This window comes from Pseudophryne corroboree, unplaced genomic scaffold (assembly GCF_028390025.1).
Source record: "Pseudophryne corroboree isolate aPseCor3 unplaced genomic scaffold, aPseCor3.hap2 scaffold_253, whole genome shotgun sequence".
Lineage (NCBI taxonomy): Eukaryota > Metazoa > Chordata > Amphibia > Anura > Myobatrachidae > Pseudophryne > Pseudophryne corroboree.
Window position 1 is genome coordinate 608,402 of NW_026969189.1, and position 20,634 is coordinate 629,035.

The 20,634-nt window shown below is 39.2% G+C and overlaps 7 non-coding genes across 7 annotated transcripts; 5 read left to right on the forward strand and 2 right to left on the reverse strand.

The window, feature by feature from the left end:
* Nucleotides 1–10,006: 10,006 nt before the first annotated feature.
* LOC135012179 (U1 spliceosomal RNA) lies at nucleotides 10,007–10,170 on the reverse strand. Its single transcript, XR_010211184.1, has one exon. It is a non-coding gene; the product is annotated as a U1 spliceosomal RNA (small nuclear RNA).
* A 671-nt stretch (nucleotides 10,171–10,841) lies between these two features.
* On the reverse strand, nucleotides 10,842–11,004 carry LOC135012337 (U1 spliceosomal RNA). The gene has a single exon (XR_010211340.1). It is a non-coding gene; the product is annotated as a U1 spliceosomal RNA (small nuclear RNA).
* A 144-nt stretch (nucleotides 11,005–11,148) lies between these two features.
* LOC135012462 (U5 spliceosomal RNA) lies at nucleotides 11,149–11,264 on the forward strand. The gene has a single exon (XR_010211413.1). It is a non-coding gene; the product is annotated as a U5 spliceosomal RNA (small nuclear RNA).
* Nucleotides 11,265–11,534: 270 nt separating this feature from the next.
* Nucleotides 11,535–11,650, forward strand: LOC135012457 (U5 spliceosomal RNA). Its single transcript, XR_010211408.1, has one exon. It is a non-coding gene; the product is annotated as a U5 spliceosomal RNA (small nuclear RNA).
* A 286-nt stretch (nucleotides 11,651–11,936) lies between these two features.
* On the forward strand, nucleotides 11,937–12,052 carry LOC135012476 (U5 spliceosomal RNA). The gene has a single exon (XR_010211426.1). It is a non-coding gene; the product is annotated as a U5 spliceosomal RNA (small nuclear RNA).
* Nucleotides 12,053–12,326: 274 nt separating this feature from the next.
* LOC135012471 (U5 spliceosomal RNA) lies at nucleotides 12,327–12,442 on the forward strand. The gene has a single exon (XR_010211422.1). It is a non-coding gene; the product is annotated as a U5 spliceosomal RNA (small nuclear RNA).
* Nucleotides 12,443–12,717: 275 nt separating this feature from the next.
* On the forward strand, nucleotides 12,718–12,833 carry LOC135012482 (U5 spliceosomal RNA). Its single transcript, XR_010211432.1, has one exon. It is a non-coding gene; the product is annotated as a U5 spliceosomal RNA (small nuclear RNA).
* The last annotated feature ends 7,801 nt before the right edge of the window (nucleotides 12,834–20,634 follow it).

Below are 20,634 nucleotides of genomic sequence, written 5' to 3' on the forward strand. Positions count from 1 at the left end.
GTTCTTAATTCCTTACCTGTGTGCTAATTAGATATCACCTTGTTTTCACATTAAACAGACTTCCACATGAGAAAACAGCAAAGATGCAGTGGCGTTAATGTTTCCTGGTGTCAACCTGTATTATTTCCGTAGATATTGAAATGAGGATGCATCTTGCTGCCTTTCCAATGAAGCAAGTTTAATTTAGTAATAGGTGAAAAACCATCCCTACAAAGATGTTAATCAGATACTTGGCTTTGTGGACACTTTTCAGAGAACAAATTTGTTATCATAAAAATAAAGCCAGAAAATGAAGAGCTGTTTAATCACTCAATTGGATTTTTCTGCCAGCATTTTTCTTTTTCTCTGCAACCCACTGCTAAATTGTGCTTCCTAGCTGTTTTTTTTATAAAATCACTTAATCAAATCTAACTCTGATTACATCAGAGAAGGCCAGGTACCCTACACCATAAGAGGGGGTTTGCAATTTTGACTTGTCTACTTAAATATTACCAAAATCTGATCACAAGGTCAATTACGTCCCTGGATGGGATTGAACCACCAACCTTTTGATTAATAGCTGAACACACTAACCGATCGCGCCACAGAGACACTTTGCGAAAAGTACATACTGACAAAGACTAATAAGCATTCATCTAGAACGTTTCCTAGAAAAACTTTAAAAAGTCAATAATCTGGAGAGTTTTTGTAAGATGTTTCTTCCAGCAACCAATGAAGAAACACATTGTTACTTTCGCATGATGAGTGAGTGCTTCAGGATCTCTTGCACTTACATGTGCAGCAGAGTACTGCAATGGAAGCATGCTGGGCCCATAACCCAGAGGTAGGCAGATTGAAACTATCCTTTGCTATATGCATTTTTTTTTGTTCATTAAAATAATCCAAAACTGGGATTGATATTTTAGCTTTTTTTTTTACTTAAAGTACAATAACTTTTACCATTTTAATTTGTTTTAATAGTATATTGACAGTATTGTTTTCTTTCAAAAATCCAATTAATTTTCTTTACCCGATTATTAAAATGGTAATTGACAAAAACAAACTACAGTGTCACCAGAAGAGCAATACAAAATGTACAAGTGATATATTAAAATCATCTTTCCAGCTTGAATTTCAATGATGCATTGGGGCAACGATTTTGTGAGAAACATCTTCACCCTTAAATAAAGATTTTCTTAATTCCTTACCTGTGTGCTAATTAGATATCACCTTGTTTTCACATTAAACAGACTTCCACATGAGAAAGCAGCAAGGATGCAGTGGCGTTAATGTTTCCGGGTGTCAACCTGTATTATTTCAGTAGATATTGAAATGAGGATGCATCTTGCTGCCTTTCCAATGAAGCAAGTTTAATTTAGTAATAGGTGAAAAACCATCCCTACAAATATGTTAATCAGATACTTGGCTTTGTGGACACTTTTCAGAGAACAAATTCGTTAGCATAAAAATAAAGCCAGAAAATGAAGAGCTGTTTAATCACTCAATTGGATTTTTCTGCCAGCATATTTCTTTTTCTCTGCAACCCACTGCTAAATTGTGCTTCCTAGCTGTTTTTTTTATAAAATCACTGATTCAAATCTAACTCTGATTACATCAGAGTAGGCCAGGTACCCTACACCATAAGAAGGGGGTTTGAAATTTTGACTTGTCTACTTAAAGATCACCAAAATCTGATAACAAGGTCAATTACATCCCTGGGTGGGATTGAACCACCAACCCTTTGATTAATAACCAAACACACTAACAGATTGCGCCACAGAGACACTTTACAAACGTACATACTGACAAAGGCTAATAAGCATTCATCTAGAACGTTTCCTAGAAAAACTTTAAAAAGTCAATAATCTGGAGAGTTTTTGTAAGATGTTTCTTCCATCAACCAACGAAGAAACACATTGGTACTTTCCCATGATGAGTGAGTGCTTCAGGATCTCTTGCACTTACATGTGCAGCAGAGTACTGCAATGGAAAAATGCTGGGCCCATAACCCAGAGGTAGGCAGATTGAAACTATCCTCTGCTATATGCATTTTTTTTTGTTAATTAAAGTAATCCAAAACTGGGATTGATATTTTTGCTCTTTTATTTTTACTTAAAGTACAATAACTTTTACCATTTTAATTTGTTTTAATAGTATATTGACAGTATTGTTTTCTTTCAAAAATCCACTTAATTTTCTTTACCCTATTATTAAAATGGTAATTGACAAAAACAAACTACATTGTCACCAGAAGAGCAATACAAAATGTACAAGTGATATATTAAAATCATCTTTCCAGCTTGAATTTCAATGATGCATTGGGGCAACGATTTTGTGAGAAACACCTTCACCCTTAAATAAAGATTTTCTTAATTCCTTACCTGTGTGCTAATTAGATATCACCTTGTTTTCACATTAAACAGACTTCCACATGCGAAAGCAGCAAGGATGCAGTGGCGTTAATGTTTCCTGGTGTCAACCTGTATTATTTCAGTAGACATTGAAATGAGGATGCATCTTGCTGCCTTTCCAATGAAGCAAGTTTAATTTAGTAATAGGTGAAAAACCATCCCTACAAAGGTGTTAATCAGAGACTTGGCTTTGTGGACACTTTTCAGAGAACAAATTTGTTAGCATAAAAATAAAGCCAGAAAATGAAGAGCTGTTTAATCACTCAATTGGATTTTTTTGCCAGCATATTTCTTTTTCTCTGCAACCCACTGCTAAATTGTGCTTCCTAGCTGTTTTTATAAAATCACTGAATCAAATCTAACTCTGATTACATCAGAGAAGGCCAGGTACCCTACACCATAACAGAAGGTTTGAAATTTTGACTTGTCTACTTAAAGATCACCAAAATCTGATAACAAGGTCAATTACGTCCCTGGGTGGGATTGAACCACCAACCTTTTGGTTAATAACCATACACACTAACTGATTGCGCCACAGCGACACTTTGCAAAAGTACGTACTGACAAAGGCTAATAAGCATTCATCTAGAACGTTTCCTAGAAACATTTTAAAAAGTCAATAATGTGGAGAGTTTTTGTAAGATGTTTCTTCCATCAACCAATGAAGAAACACATTGGTACTTTCCCATGATAAGTGAGTGCTTCAGGACCTCTTGCACTTACATGTGCAGCAGAGTACTGTAATGGAAGCATGCTGGGTCCATAACCCAGAGGTAGGCAGATTGAAACTATCCTCTGCTATATGCATTTTTTTTTTGTTAATTAAAGTAATCCAAAACTGGGATTGATATTTTTGCTCTTTTATTTTTACTTAAAGTACAATAACTTTTACCATTTTAATTTGTTTTAATAGTATATTGACAGTATTGTTTTCTTTCAAAAATCCAATTAATTTTCTTTACCCGATTATTAAAATGGTAATTGACAAAAACAAACTACATTGTCACCAGAAGAGCAATACAAAATGTACAAGTGATATATTAAAATCATCTTTCCAGCTTGAATTTCAATGATGCATTGGGGCAACGATTTTGTGAGAAACATCTTCACCCTTAAATAAAGATTTTCTTAATTCCTTACCTGTGTGCTAATTAGATATCACCTTGTTTTCACATTAAACAGACTTCCACATGCGAAAGCAGCAAGGATGCAGTGGCGTTAATGTTTCCTGGTGTCAACCTGTATTATTTCAGTAGACATTGAAATGAGGATGCATCTTGCTGCCTTTCCAATGAAGCAAGTTTAATTTAGTAATAGGTGAAAAACCATCCCTACAAAGGTGTTAATCAGAGACTTAGCTTTGTGGACACTTTTCAGAGAACAAATTTGTTAGCATAAAAATAAAGCCAGAAAATGAAGAGCTGTTTAATCACTCAATTGGATTTTTCTGCCAGCATATTTCTTTTTCTCTGCAACCCACTGCTAAATTGTGCTTCCTAGCTGTTTTTTTTTATAAAATCACTGATTCAAATCTAAACATCAGAGAAGGCCAGGTACCCTACACCATAACAGTGGGTTTGAAATTTTGACTTGTCTACTTAAAGATCACCAAAATCTGATAACAAGGTCAATTAAGTCCCTGGGTGGGATTGAACCACCAACCTTTTGGTTAATAGCCTTACACACTAACTGATTGCGCCACAGCAACACTTTGCAAAAGTACTTACTGACAAAGGCTAATAAGCATTCATCTAGAATGATTCCTAGAAACATTTTAAAAAGTCAATAATGTGGAGAGTTTTTGTAAGATGTTTCTTCCATCAACCAATGAAGAAACACATTGGTACTTTCCCATGATGAGTAAGTGCTTCAGGATCTCTTGCACTTACATGTGCAGCAGAGTACTGTAATGGAAGCATGCTGGGTCCATAACCCAGAGGTAGGCAGATTGAAACTATCCTCTGCTATATGCATTTTTTTTGTTAATTAAAGTAATCCAAAACTGGGATTGATATTTTTGCTCTTTTATTTTTACTTAAAGTACAATAACTTTTACCATTTTAATTTGTTTTAATAGTATTGTTTTCTTTAAAAAATCCTATTAATTTTCTTTACCCGATTATTAAAATGGTAATTGACAAAAACAAACTACATTGTCACCAGAAGAGCAATACAAAATGTACAAGTGATATATTAAAATCATCTTTCCAGCTTGAATTTCAATGATGCATTGGGGCAACGATTTTGTGAGAAACATCTTCACCCTTAAATAAAGATGTTCTTAATTCCTTACCTGTGTGCTAATTAGATATCACCTTGTTTTCACATTAAACAGACTTCCACATGAGAAAACAGCAAAGATGCAGTGGCGTTAATGTTTCCTGGTGTCAACCTGTATTATTTCCGTAGATATTGAAATGAGGATGCATCTTGCTGCCTTTCCAATGAAGCAAGTTTAATTTAGTAATAGGTGAAAAACCATCCCTACAAAGATGTTAATCAGATACTTGGCTTTGTGGACACTTTTCAGAGAACAAATTTGTTATCATAAAAATAAAGCCAGAAAATGAAGAGCTGTTTAATCACTCAATTGGATTTTTCTGCCAGCATTTTTCTTTTTCTCTGCAACCCACTGCTAAATTGTGCTTCCTAGCTGTTTTTTTTATAAAATCACTTAATCAAATCTAACTCTGATTACATCAGAGAAGGCCAGGTACCCTACACCATAAGAGGGGGTTTGCAATTTTGACTTGTCTACTTAAATATTACCAAAATCTGATCACAAGGTCAATTACGTCCCTGGATGGGATTGAACCACCAACCTTTTGATTAATAGCTGAACACACTAACCGATCGCGCCACAGAGACACTTTGCGAAAAGTACATACTGACAAAGACTAATAAGCATTCATCTAGAACGTTTCCTAGAAAAACTTTAAAAAGTCAATAATCTGGAGAGTTTTTGTAAGATGTTTCTTCCAGCAACCAATGAAGAAACACATTGTTACTTTCGCATGATGAGTGAGTGCTTCAGGATCTCTTGCACTTACATGTGCAGCAGAGTACTGCAATGGAAGCATGCTGGGCCCATAACCCAGAGGTAGGCAGATTGAAACTATCCTTTGCTATATGCATTTTTTTTTGTTCATTAAAATAATCCAAAACTGGGATTGATATTTTAGCTTTTTTTTTTACTTAAAGTACAATAACTTTTACCATTTTAATTTGTTTTAATAGTATATTGACAGTATTGTTTTCTTTCAAAAATCCAATTAATTTTCTTTACCCGATTATTAAAATGGTAATTGACAAAAACAAACTACAGTGTCACCAGAAGAGCAATACAAAATGTACAAGTGATATATTAAAATCATCTTTCCAGCTTGAATTTCAATGATGCATTGGGGCAACGATTTTGTGAGAAACATCTTCACCCTTAAATAAAGATTTTCTTAATTCCTTACCTGTGTGCTAATTAGATATCACCTTGTTTTCACATTAAACAGACTTCCACATGAGAAAGCAGCAAGGATGCAGTGGCGTTAATGTTTCCGGGTGTCAACCTGTATTATTTCAGTAGATATTGAAATGAGGATGCATCTTGCTGCCTTTCCAATGAAGCAAGTTTAATTTAGTAATAGGTGAAAAACCATCCCTACAAATATGTTAATCAGATACTTGGCTTTGTGGACACTTTTCAGAGAACAAATTCGTTAGCATAAAAATAAAGCCAGAAAATGAAGAGCTGTTTAATCACTCAATTGGATTTTTCTGCCAGCATATTTCTTTTTCTCTGCAACCCACTGCTAAATTGTGCTTCCTAGCTGTTTTTTTTATAAAATCACTGATTCAAATCTAACTCTGATTACATCAGAGTAGGCCAGGTACCCTACACCATAAGAAGGGAATTTGAAATTTTGACTTGTCTACTTAAAGATCACCAAAATCTGATAACAAGGTCAATTACATCCCTGGGTGGGATTGAACCACCAACCCTTTGATTAATAACCAAACACACTAACAGATTGCGCCACAGAGACACTTTACAAACGTACATACTGACAAAGGCTAATAAGCATTCATCTAGAACGTTTCCTAGAAAAACTTTAAAAAGTCAATAATCTGGAGAGTTTTTGTAAGATGTTTCTTCCATCAACCAACGAAGAAACACATTGGTACTTTCCCATGATGAGTGAGTGCTTCAGGATCTCTTGCACTTACATGTGCAGCAGAGTACTGCAATGGAAAAATGCTGGGCCCATAACCCAGAGGTAGGCAGATTGAAACTATCCTCTGCTATATGCATTTTTTTTTGTTAATTAAAGTAATCCAAAACTGGGATTGATATTTTTGCTCTTTTATTTTTACTTAAAGTACAATAACTTTTACCATTTTAATTTGTTTTAATAGTATATTGACAGTATTGTTTTCTTTCAAAAATCCACTTAATTTTCTTTACCCTATTATTAAAATGGTAATTGACAAAAACAAACTACATTGTCACCAGAAGAGCAATACAAAATGTACAAGTGATATATTAAAATCATCTTTCCAGCTTGAATTTCAATGATGCATTGGGGCAACGATTTTGTGAGAAACACCTTCACCCTTAAATAAAGATTTTCTTAATTCCTTACCTGTGTGCTAATTAGATATCACCTTGTTTTCACATTAAACAGACTTCCACATGCGAAAGCAGCAAGGATGCAGTGGCGTTAATGTTTCCTGGTGTCAACCTGTATTATTTCAGTAGACATTGAAATGAGGATGCATCTTGCTGCCTTTCCAATGAAGCAAGTTTAATTTAGTAATAGGTGAAAAACCATCCCTACAAAGGTGTTAATCAGAGACTTGGCTTTGTGGACACTTTTCAGAGAACAAATTTGTTAGCATAAAAATAAAGCCAGAAAATGAAGAGCTGTTTAATCACTCAATTGGATTTTTTTGCCAGCATATTTCTTTTTCTCTGCAACCCACTGCTAAATTGTGCTTCCTAGCTGTTTTTATAAAATCACTGAATCAAATCTAACTCTGATTACATCAGAGAAGGCCAGGTACCCTACACCATAACAGGGGGTTTGAAATTTTGACTTGTCTACTTAAAGATCACCAAAATCTGATAACAAGGTCAATTACGTCCCTGGGTGGGATTGAACCACCAACCTTTTGGTTAATAACCATACACACTAACTGATTGCGCCACAGCGACACTTTGCAAAAGTACATACTGACAAAGGCTAATAAGCATTCATCTAGAACGTTTCCTAGAAACATTTTAAAAAGTCAATAATGTGGAGAGTTTTTGTAAGATGTTTCTTCCATCAACCAATGAAGAAACACATTGGTACTTTCCCATGATAAGTGAGTGCTTCAGGACCTCTTGCACTTACATGTGCAGCAGAGTACTGTAATGGAAGCATGCTGGGTCCATAACCCAGAGGTAGGCAGATTGAAACTATCCTCTGCTATATGCATTTTTTTTTTGTTAATTAAAGTAATCCAAAACTGGGATTGATATTTTTGCTCTTTTATTTTTACTTAAAGTACAATAACTTTTACCATTTTAATTTGTTTTAATAGTATATTGACAGTATTGTTTTCTTTCAAAAATCCAATTAATTTTCTTTACCCGATTATTAAAATGGTAATTGACAAAAACAAACTACATTGTCACCAGAAGAGCAATACAAAATGTACAAGTGATATATTAAAATCATCTTTCCAGCTTGAATTTCAATGATGCATTGGGGCAACGATTTTGTGAGAAACATCTTCACCCTTAAATAAAGATTTTCTTAATTCCTTACCTGTGTGCTAATTAGATATCACCTTGTTTTCACATTAAACAGACTTCCACATGCGAAAGCAGCAAGGATGCAGTGGCGTTAATGTTTCCTGGTGTCAACCTGTATTATTTCAGTAGACATTGAAATGAGGATGCATCTTGCTGCCTTTCCAATGAAGCAAGTTTAATTTAGTAATAGGTGAAAAACCATCCCTACAAAGGTGTTAATCAGAGACTTAGCTTTGTGGACACTTTTCAGAGAACAAATTTGTTAGCATAAAAATAAAGCCAGAAAATGAAGAGCTGTTTAATCACTCAATTGGATTTTTCTGCCAGCATATTTCTTTTTCTCTGCAACCCACTGCTAAATTGTGCTTCCTAGCTGTTTTTTTTTATAAAATCACTGATTCAAATCTAACTCTGATTACATCAGAGTAGGCCAGGTACCCTACACCATAAGAAGGGGGTTTGAAATTTTGACTTGTCTACTTAAAGATCACCAAAATCTGATAACAAGGTCAATTACATCCCTGGGTGGGATTGAACCACCAACCCTTTGATTAATAACCAAACACACTAACAGATTGCGCCACAGAGACACTTTACAAACGTACGTACTGACAAAGGCTAATAAGCATTCATCTAGAACGTTTCCTAGAAAAACTTTAAAAAGTCAATAATCTGGAGAGTTTTTGTAAGATGTTTCTTCCATCAACCAACGAAGAAACACATTGGTACTTTCCCATGATGAGTGAGTGCTTCAGGATCTCTTGCACTTACATGTGCAGCAGAGTACTGCAATGGAAAAATGCTGGGCCCATAACCCAGAGGTAGGCAGATTGAAACTATCCTCTGCTATATGCATTTTTTTTGTTAATTAAAGTAATCCAAAACTGGGATTGATATTTTTGCTCTTTTATTTTTACTTAAAGTACACTAACTTTTACCATTTTAATTTGTTTTAATAGTATATTGACAGTATTGTTTTCTTTCAAAAATCCACTTAATTTTCTTTACCCTATTATTAAAATGGTAATTGACAAAAACAAACTACATTGTCACCAGAAGAGCAATACAAAATGTACAAGTGATATATTAAAATCATCTTTCCAGCTTGAATTTCAATGATGCATTGGGGCAACGATTTTGTGAGAAACACCTTCACCCTTAAATAAAGATTTTCTTAATTCCTTACCTGTGTGCTAATTAGATATCACCTTGTTTTCACATTAAACAGACTTCCACATGCGAAAGCAGCAAGGATGCAGTGGCGTTAATGTTTCCTGGTGTCAACCTGTATTATTTCAGTAGACATTGAAATGAGGATGCATCTTGCTGCCTTTCCAATGAAGCAAGTTTAATTTAGTAATAGGTGAAAAACCATCCCTACAAAGGTGTTAATCAGAGACTTGGCTTTGTGGACACTTTTCAGAGAACAAATTTGTTAGCATAAAAATAAAGCCAGAAAATGAAGAGCTGTTTAATCCCTCAATTGGATTTTTTTGCCAGCATTTTTCTTTTTCTCTGCAACCCACTGCTAAATTGTGCTTCCTAGCTGTTTTTATAAAATCACTGAATCAAATCTAACTCTGATTACATCAGAGAAGGCCAGGTACCCTACACCATAACAGGGGGTTTGAAATTTTGACTTGTCTACTTAAATATCACCAAAATCTGATAACAAGGTCAATTACGTCCCTTAGTGGGATTGAACCACCAACCTTTTGATTAATAACCATACACACTGAGGCAGCACAAGGGAACTCTCGAAAGAAGAACAAGGCTAGAGGAAGAACTGAAACAAAGAAATCTGACTTTTACTAGAGCTGACCAGAGGAAAGCACAAACACAGTCCCCCACTACCACAAATAATGCAGTTGAGTTTCCCACATTTGGGGAAATCACATGGGTCAGCATACCCAGAATGCAATGAATGAACCTCACCCTGGGAGAACAATCTTCAAGACCATGGTCTCTCCTATGCAAAATAAGTATGATTTGGGATAGGGCTGGGGAGGGCCGCTGCTCAGGCACATCTCTGTCAAGTAAAGGAGATTCAACTGAGGCAGCACAAGGGAACTCTCATCTGGGGACAACAACTGCAGGGAGAACACATATTTTCAGATGAACATGGGAGGGCAGAAGGCTGCCTAATACTGAAGCACCCCCAAACAACAAACCAAATGCAACAACTAGTGCAAGCATTCCTGGGGGAAGGCCTGCAGCAGATGGATTTGCATATGGTGATGCCATCCAAGCAGTGGGTCAAAGTTGGCTTCAACCCTCGTCTGCATATGAAAAGAGAAAAGGGGCGTGCAGGGCATGGCGGCCTTTTGCGGCGCTTGGATGACCCCTAGTTCGCATTACACACCTCCACCCTCCTTCGGTGTGGGGCTCATGTTGGCTATTCCCCAGCCCCTGAAGCATTCAAGCTGATTTCTTGCAGCAGCTGGGCACTGTAACTGCTCCAGAGACGCTCTGTAAGGCAAGTAAAAGGGTGTGGGTCCTGCAGCACTACCTGTAGTTTGCATTGTGCGTTGGAAGGCACGAAGTAAGCAGACGGGAGAAGTCAGGATAGTGCGCAAGGGCATAGAAGGGAGCGGCTCAAGAAAAGAGAAGTAGAAACAGACAGCAAACTAGGCTGGAGAGAGACCTGAGACAAAGAGATCTGAATTATACGAGAGCCGACCAGGGGAAACACAAATTATGCAGTCAAGTTTCCCACATTTGGGGAAATCGCAGAAGCAGCACACCCAGAGTGCAATGGGTGAGCCTTGCCCTGGGAGAAGCACCTTCATGATCATAGTATCTCACCTGGCAGGTAAGTAGGAGTTGGGCTAGAGCTGGGGAGGGTCGCTGCTCGAGCATCCCCCTGTCAAGTAAAGGAGATTCAACTGAGGCAGCACAAGGGAACTCTCATCTGGGGACAACAACTGCAGGGAGAACACATATTTTCAGATAAAAATCTTGGTCATGCTCTGGTTTCTCTTCAGAACGAACAAATCTTTCGCCTTTTACTAAAGATTTCCGTGGAGAGGAGCAAAACCGAGTTTTATCTCAATTTTTGCATGCCCCATCTTTTTGGGGTTTCTTTTATCGGTTTAAAGATAGAATGAGTGTGCTTTAATGTAAGCTCATTTGCATAGAAATGACAGTAAATGTTTGTTTCTTTTCAAACAGAACTTTCTTGACCATGCTACTTGCTTGAAAGATCTGGGAGCACATGGAATACAGTACAAACCATGCTTATAGCAAGGAGAAGACAGGTGAGAAATCTGCTTTCTTTCAAATTGGGCGCTCACTTTGATCTGAATAAGGACTGCTGGCACGGCACTCAGGCGACAGGTGGAATCTTGGTCATGCTCTGGTTTCTCTTCAGAACGAACAAATCTTTCGCCTTTTACTAAAGATTTCCGTGGAGAGGAGCAAAACTGAGTTTTATCTCAATTTTTGCATGCCCCATATTATTGGGGTTTCTTTTATCGGATTAAAGACAGAACGAGTGTGCTTTCTTGTTAGCTTTAATGTAAGTTTATTTGCATAACAATGACAATAAATGTCTGTTTCTTTTCAAGCAGAACTTTCTTGACCATACTAATTGCTTGAAAGATCTGGGAGCACATGGAAAAGAGTACAAACCATGCTTATAGCAAGGGGAAGCCTGGTGAGAAATCTGCTTTCTTTCTTTCAAATTGGGTGCTCACTTTGAGCTGAATGAGGACTGCTGGCACGGCACTCAGGCGACAGGTGGAATCTTGGTCATGCTCTGGTTTCTCTTCAGAACGAACAAATCTTTCGCCTTTTACTAAAGATTTCCATGGAGAGGAGCAAAACTGAGTTTTATCTCAATTTTTGCATGCCCCGTCTTATTGGGGTTTCTTTTATCAGTTTAAAGATAGAACGAGTGTGCTTTAATGTAAGCTCATTTGCGTAGAAATGACAGTAAATGTTTGTTTCTTTTCAAACAGAACTTTCTTGACTATACTAATTGCTTGAAAGATCTGGGAGCACATGGAAAAGAGTACAAACCATGTTTATAGCAAGGGGAAGCCTGGTGAGAAATCTGCTTTCTTTCTTTCAAATTGGGTGCTCACTTTGAGCTGAATGAGGACTGCTGGCATGGCACTCAGGCGACAGGTAGAATCTTGGTCATGCTGTGGTTTCTCTTCAGAACGAACAAATCTTTCGCCTTTTACTAAAGATTTCCGTGGAGAGGAGCAAAACTGAGTTTTATCTCAATTTTTGCATGCCCCATCTTATTGGGGTTTTATTTTATTGGTTTAAAGATAGAACGAGTGTGCTTTAATGTAAGCTCATTTGCATAGAAATGACAGTAAATGTTTGTTTCTTTTCAAACAGAACTTTCTTGACCACACTAATTGTTTGAAAGATCTGGGAGCACATGGAAAAGAGTACAAACCATGTTTATAGCAAGGGGAAGCCTGGTGAGAAATCTGCTTTCTTTCATTCAAATTGGGTGCTCACTTTGAGCTGAATGAGAACTGCTGGCATGGCACTCAGGCGACAGGTGGAATCTTGGTCATGCTCTGGTTTCTCTTCAGAACTAACAAATATTTCGCCTTTTATTAAAGATTTCCGTGGAGAGGAGCAAAACTGAGTTTTATCTCAATTTTTGCATGCCCCATATTATTGGGGTTTCTTTTATCAGTTTAAAGACAGAACGAGTGTGCTTTCTTGTTAGCTTTAATGTAAGTTTATTTGCATAACAATGACAGTAAATGTTTGTTTCTTTTCAAACAGAACTTTCTTGACCATGCTACTTGCTTGAAAGATCTGGGAGCACATGGAAAACAGTACAAACCATGCAGTATCACAAGAGCCTTTATTTGATCTTTCATGAAGATAGAGCAGAATTGAGGACACGTCAACAATTTCTGCCGAAGGTGGTTCATCTTTCCACATGGTGCCTTTGGCCACTGACACCTTCGTTGAGTCAAAGTCTCTGGCTGTGGTCAGAACTTTGAAAATTTATGTCACCAGAACGGTTCAGATTAGGAAAACAGAGGCTCTGTTTGTCCTGTATGCTCCCAACATGATTGGGTGTCCTGCTTCCATGCAGACCATTATGCGCTGGATCTGTGGTAAGATTCAGCATGCTCATTCCACGGCAGGATTGCCGTTACTGAATTAGGTGAAGACCCATTCTACTAGAAAGGTGGGTTCATCCTGGGCAGCTGGTCGGGGAGTCTCGGCATTGCAACTTTGCCGAGCAGCTATTTAGTAAACACTTTTGCTAAGTTTTACAAGTTTGATACCTTGGCTGATGATAACCTCAAGTTGGGTCATTCGGTGCTGCAGAGTCGTACGCACTCTCCCACCCGTTCAAGAGCTTTGGTATAACCCCATGGTTCTTAATGTGACCCCAGCATCCTCTAGGTCGTATGAGAAAATAGGATTTTAATACCTACCGGTAAATCCTTTTCTCTTAGTACGTAGAGGATGCTGGGCACCCGTCCCAGTCCATACTGTGTCTGCAGTTATTACTTGTGGTTATACACATGTTGTGTTACGGTTCTGGTCAGCTTTTTGCTGCAATTGTTCATGCCGTTGGCTTGTGTTCTGTTGAATGCCACGTTCTGCGGCATGCTTAAGGTGTGAGCTGGTAAGATGCTCACCTTAGTTTAACAATAAATCCTTTCCTCGAAATGTCCGTCTCCCTGGGCACAGTTCCTATAACTGGAGTCTGGAGGAGGGGCATAGAGGGAGGAGCCAGTTCACACCCTTTGAAAGTCTTAAAGTGCCCATGTCTCTTGCGGATCCCGTCTATACCCCATGGTTCTTAATGTGACCCCAGCATCCTCTACGGACTAAGAGAAAAGGATGCCCTTGTGTACTATCCTGACTTCTCCTCCCGTCTGCTTACTTTGTGCCTTCCAACGCACAATGCGAACTACAGGTGGTGCTGCAGGGCCCACACCCTTTTACTTGCCTTACAGAGCAGCTCTGGAGCTGTTACAGTGCCCAGCTGCTGCAAGAAATCAGCATGAATGCTTCAGGGGATGGGGCATGGCCAACATGAGCCCCACACCAAAGGAGGGTGGGGGTGTTTAATGCGAACTAGGGGTCATCCAAGCACTGCAAAAGGCCGCCATGCCCTGCATGCCCCTTTTCTCTTTTTATATGCAGATGAGGGTTCCAGCCAACTTTGGCCCACTGCTTGGATGACATCACCGTATGCAAATCCGTCTGCTGCAGACCTTCCCCCAGGAATGCTTGTACTAGTTGTTGGATATGGTTTGATATTTGATGGTGCTTCAGTATTAGGCAGCCTTCCGCCCTCCCATGTTCATCTGAAAAGATGTGGTCTCCCTGCAGTTGTTGTCCCCAGACGAGAGTTCCCTTGTGCTTCCTCAGTTGAATCTCCTTAACTTGACGGGGGAGGGGCTGCCCGAGCTGCCACCCTCCCCAGCCCTATCCCAACTCATACTTATTTTACATATTAGATCTCTTGATCATGAAGATTGTTCTCACAGGGTGAGGTTCATCCATTATATTTTAAAATAGGAAGGTACAAATTACATATTTGAATTGCATCTATGTGCTGGATTCAAATGTCCCCCCCCCCCCTTCCTTTCTCAATTGTGCCCGTCAGCAGCTATTCTAAGGTTGCTGCCAATGGGTGTGACACATTAATTTCTTCTGTGGGGTACACTGGACTCCACAAGGATTCACATTGGGGTGTAGAGTAGGATCTTGATCTGAGGCACCAACCGGCTCAAAGCTTTTGACTGTTCCCAAGAAGCTCAGTGCATTCTCCTCTATAACCCCGCTTCCATGAACAGGGAGCTCAGTTTGTAGTTGGTGCCTTCAGTAGCAGGCCAATTAACAGGGGCCTGCCTCAGGCAGCCTATTCTTAGCTATTAATTTTGACAAGAAAAGAAGAACTTGTTTTATGAGAATCTACAAGGGCTGCAGCAGGCTAGGTCTAATAGACATCTTTACTGCAGCTTCATCACTCCCAGCGGCGCTGTATACTCCCGTGCCCTGGTTGCTGGGTCACTGCAGCGGAGGCTCCGGTTTCATCCTAAGGTCAGTCACACACACACCACCCTTCCGGATCACGAGGCCGCTGATGAAGGGGAGCGAGGCCGTAGGGGGTGGGCCGTGTGCGCACTGCGGTGGACACTGATTACTGGGCAGCCGCTCCACTAGCCACCAGGTACAGTTAAGGAGCACAGGTCTGGGGGTTTTTCTCCTATATTAACCCAATTTTGTACTGCCCGCAGCGCATTGTGATAGGTAATAGGGCCTGATTCAGGTTGGATTGCAATCGCAATAAGCGATCCAACTGCAAAAATTGCTAAGAGCATACGCATGTGCCTGCATTTTCTGCGGCACCCCGCAGAGAATGTGATCGCCTCTGCCTGTCAATCGGGGCGGGGAAGGGGGGGAGAGGTGGGTCAGCAACACTCCATTTCCAAGTCAGGGATGGAGCGGTGCGGGGGCAAGGCTTCAAAATGGGGTCTGCAACGGAGGAGACACAGGGGGCGTGGTCACAGCGGCTGTATGACATCACATTCAGCCGCTGTGATCACAAAAATGGTGGCGGCTTCCTGCGCGCACATACAGTCTGCACCAGCAGGAGCCTACACCATTTTTTATGATCACGCTGAACTGCAGTGCGACTGCAATTACAGCATGGTCAAGAAGGGAGGCGTCATGCTGGGTGGCCATGCCCTGTCACTGTGCAGGAGCCAGCACCGCTCACACACTAGTCCCCGGGTGCAGCCCCCAACCCCCGGGACACCCGGAGCAACAAAATGTAGATTCAGGCCACCAGGCCACGCCCCTACCTATGAAACCATGCCTCCTTTTTACCATTGCGCTGCTTATCTGCGCGCACTGCATTACAATCTCCCTCGCCACCTCTCTGGGTGTCACCAGTGATAGTGACACCTCTGCCATGCTTGTAGCAGCTGGTCCTAAGATCTACGCCTCAAACCCTGAGTGTTTGCCCTTGTGACTTGTTGATCATCATAGCGAAGCAGATGCTTACAGAAAACTGCAGGGGCTTAGATTGAAAATAAAAAAATTGATGGGTATAAGGTAGAGAGGAGTGGGTTCGGTTCTCCGAGAACCGAATTCCCCACGAACTCCACGTTGTTTACACTGGTCCGAGGCAGGCTCGGTTGTTCCCGCCTGACTCGGAAAACCTGAACAAGGGAAAATGTCATCATCCCGCTGTCGGATTCTCGCGAGATTCGGATTCCATATAAAGAGCTGCGCGTTGCTGCCATTTTTACTCGTGCATTGAAGAGAGAGCGGAGAGGACGTGGCTATGTTCTCTCAGTGGAAATCTCAATATCAGTGCTCAGTATCAGTGGTTACTTATTGCTGCTCAGTAATACTAGTAGTGTGTCTCTCCTGCTCAGTGTCAGTTCTCAGTAGTATCCTCATCAGTGCTCAGTATCACTGCTCATTGTCTTGTGCTGCATTGTGGTGCTCAGCATACTACAGTACATTACTAATAGTCCAGTGCTGCATCTTGCTGCTCAGTGTCAGTTCTAGTATCCTCATCAGTGCTCACTATCACTGCTCATTGCATTGTGGTGTTCTGTATACTACAATAACATAGTAATATAGTAACATAGTTTTTGAGGTTGAATAGAGGCAAATTGCCCATCGTGTTCAACCTGTTTTAAGTTGTGATGATTCTACATACTTGCTGAATAATGTTTTATGACTAGTTAGCTACTATAACTCATGTTACCCCCGGATTAACCATGTTGATATTTTAAGTATTATAACCTTGGATAGCTTTTTCATTCAGAAATGTATCCATTCCTTTTTTAAATCCAATTACAGAGTCCGCCATTACCACCTTCCCTGGCAGGGAATTCCACATCCTGATTGCCCTAACAGTGAAGAAACCTTTCCTCCATTGCGTTCTGAACTTTCCTCCAGTCGCAGCGAGTGACCACGTGTTCGTTTAATAAATAATTCCTCTGATAACTCTTTGTTATGTATCTTTACATATTTGAAGATATTAATAATATCTCCTCTTAGGCACCTCTTTTCTAGTGTATAAATATTCAGCCTAGTAAGTCTTTCCTTATAGTCCAGTACTTTTAGGCCTTTAATCAATTTAGTCTTCAGGATCTCTTACACTTCCATGAGCAGCAGAGTAGTGCAATGGAAGCATGCTGGGCCCATAACCCAGAGGTTGATTGATCGAAACTATCCTCTGCTATGTGCATTTTTTTTTGTTAATTAAAGTAATCAAAAACTGGGATTGATATTTTTGCTCTTTTATTTTTACTTAAAGTACAATAACTTTTACCATTTTAATTTGTTTTAATAGTATATTGACAGTATTGTTTTCTTTCAAAAATCCAATTAATTTTCTTTACCCGATTATTAAAATGGTAATTGACAAAACAAACTACATTGTCACCAGAAGAGCAATGCAAAATGTACAAGTGATATATTAAAATCATCTTTCCAGCTTGAATTTCAATGATGCATTGGGGCAACGATTTTGTGAGAAACATCTTCACCCTTAAATAAAGATTTTCTTAATTCCTTACCTGTGTGCTAATTAGATATCACCTTGTTTTCACATTAAACAGACTTCCACATGCGAAAGCAGCAAGGATGCAGTGGCGTTAATGTTTCCTGGTGTCAACCTGTATTATTTCAGTAGACATTGAAATGAGGATGCATCTTGCTGCCTTTCCAATGAAGCAAGTTTAATTTAGTAATAGGTGAAAAACCATCCCTACAAAGGTGTTAATCAGAGACTTGGCTTTGTGGACACTTTTCAGAGAACAAATTTGTTAGTATAAAAATAAAGCCAGAAAATGAAGAGCTGTTTAATCACTCAATTGGATTTTTCTGCCAGCATATTTCTTTTTCTCTGCAACCCACTGCTAAATTGTGCTTCCTAGCTGTTTTTATAAAATCACTGAATCAAATCTAAACATCAGAGAAGGCCAGGTACCCTACACCATAACAGTGGGTTTGAAATTTTGACTTGTCTACTTAAAGATCACCAAAATCTGATAACAAGGTCAATTAAGTCCCTGGGTGGGATTGAACCACCAACCTTTTGGTTAATAGCCTTACACACTAACTGATTGCGCCACAGAGACACCTTGCAAAAGTCAATACTGACAAAGGCTAATAATCATTCATCTAGAACGTTTCCTAGAAAAACTTTAAAAAGTCAATAATCAAGATACACATTGGTACTTTCCCATGATGAGTGAGTGCTTCAGGATTTCTTGCACTTACATGGGCTATTAACCAAAAGGTTGGAGGTTCAATCCCACCCAGGGATGTAATTGACCTTGTCATCAGATTTTGGTGATCTTTAAGTAGACAAGTCAAAATTTCAAACCCCCTCTTATGGTGTAGGGTACCTGGCCTTCTCTGACGTAATCAGAGTTAGATTTAATTAAGTGATTTTATAAAAAACAGCTAGGAAGCACAATATCTCTCTTTTGCAAAGAGCTAGGCATTGGAAAATTCAGGGCTATAACGTGTAGATGAAGCACTAACAGGAGGCTTTAAAATTTTCATTCTAATGTCTTTCGTTTGGGAGAAAAATGCAAAGGTACAATACAGCTTTTCCTTGCCGATATCTCTCTTTTGCAAAGAGATAGGCATTGGAAAATTCAGGGCTATACCGTGTAGATGAAGCACTAACAGGAGGCTTTTAAATTTTCATTCTAGTGTCCTTCGTTTGGGAGAAAAATGCAAAGGTACAATACAGCTTTTCCTTGCCGATATCTCTCTTTTGCAAAGAGATAGGCATTGGAAAATTCAGGGCTATAACGTGTAGATGAAGCACTAACAGGAGGCTTTAAAATTTTCATTCTAGTGTCTTTCGTTTGGGAGAAAAATGCAAAGGTACAATACAGCTTTTCCTTGCCAATATCTCTCTTTTGCAAAGAGCTAGGCATTGGAAAATTCAGGGAAATAACGTGTAGATGAAGCACTAACAGGAGGCTTTAAAATTTTCATTCTAGTGTCTTTCGTTTGGGAGAAAAATGCAAAAGTACAATGCAGCTTTTCCTTGCCGATATCTCTCTTTTGCAAAGAGATAGGCATTGGAAAATGCAGGGCTATAACGTGTAGATGAAGCACTAACAGGAGGCTTTAAAATTTTCATTCTAGTGTCTTTCGTTTGGGAGAAAAATGCAAAGGTACAATACAGCATTTCCTTGCCGATATCTCTCTTTTGCAAAGAGATAGGCATTGGAAAATTCAGGGCTATAACGTGTAGATGAAGCACTAACAGGAGGCTTTAAAATTTTCATTCTAGTGTCTTTCGTTTGGGAGAAAAATGCAAAGGTACAATACAGCTTTTCCTTGCCGATATCTCTCTTTTGCAAAGAGCTAGGCATTGGAAAATTCAGGGCTATACCGTGTAGATGAAGCACTAACAGGAGGCTTTTAAATTTTCATTCTAGTGTCTTTCGTTTGGGAGAAAAATGCAAAGGTACAATACAGCTTTTCCTTGCCAATATCTCTCTTTTGCAAAGAGCTAGGCATTGGAAAATTCAGGGCTATAACGTGTAGATGAAGCACTAACAGGAGGCTTTAAAATTTTCATTCTAGTGTCTTTCGTTTGGGAGAAAAATGCAAAAGTACAATGCAGCTTTTCCTTGCCGATATCTCTCTTTTGCAAAGAGATAGGCATTGGAAAATTCAGGGCTATAACGTGTAGATGAAGCACTAATAGGAGGCTTTAAAATTTTCATTCTAGTGTCTTTCGTTTGGGAGAAAAAAGCAAAGGTACAATACAGCTTTTCCTTGCCGATATCTCTCTTTTGCAAAGAGATAGGCATTGGAAAATTCAGGGCTATAACGTGTAGATGAAGCACTAATAGGAGGCTTTAAAATTTTCATTCTAGTGTCTTTCGTTTGGGAGAAAAATGCAAAGGTACAATACAGCTTTTCCTTGCCGATATCTCTCTTTTGCAAAGAGCTAGGCATTGGAAAATTCAGGGCTATAACGTGTAGATGAAGCACTAACAGTAGGCTTTAAAATTTTCATTCTAGTGTCTTTCGTTTGGGAGAAAAATGCAAAGGTACAATACAGCTTTTCCTTGCCAATATCTCTCTTTTGCAAAGAGCTAGGCATTGGAAAATTCGGGGCTATAACGTGTAGATGAAGCACTAACAGGAGGCTTTAAAATTTTCATTCTAGTGTCTTTCGTTTGGGAGAAAAATGCAAAAGTACAATGCAGCTTTTCCTTGCCGATATCTCTCTTTTGCAAAGAGATAGGCATTGGAAAATGCAGGGCTATAACGTGTAGATGAAGCACTAACAGGAGGCTTTAAAATTTTCATTCTAGTGTCTTTCGTTTGGGAGAAAAATGCAAAGGTACAATACAGCATTTCCTTGCCGATATCTCTCTTTTGCAAAGAGATAGGCATTGGAAAATTCAGGGCTATAACGTGTAGATGAAGCACTAACAGGAGGCTTTAAAA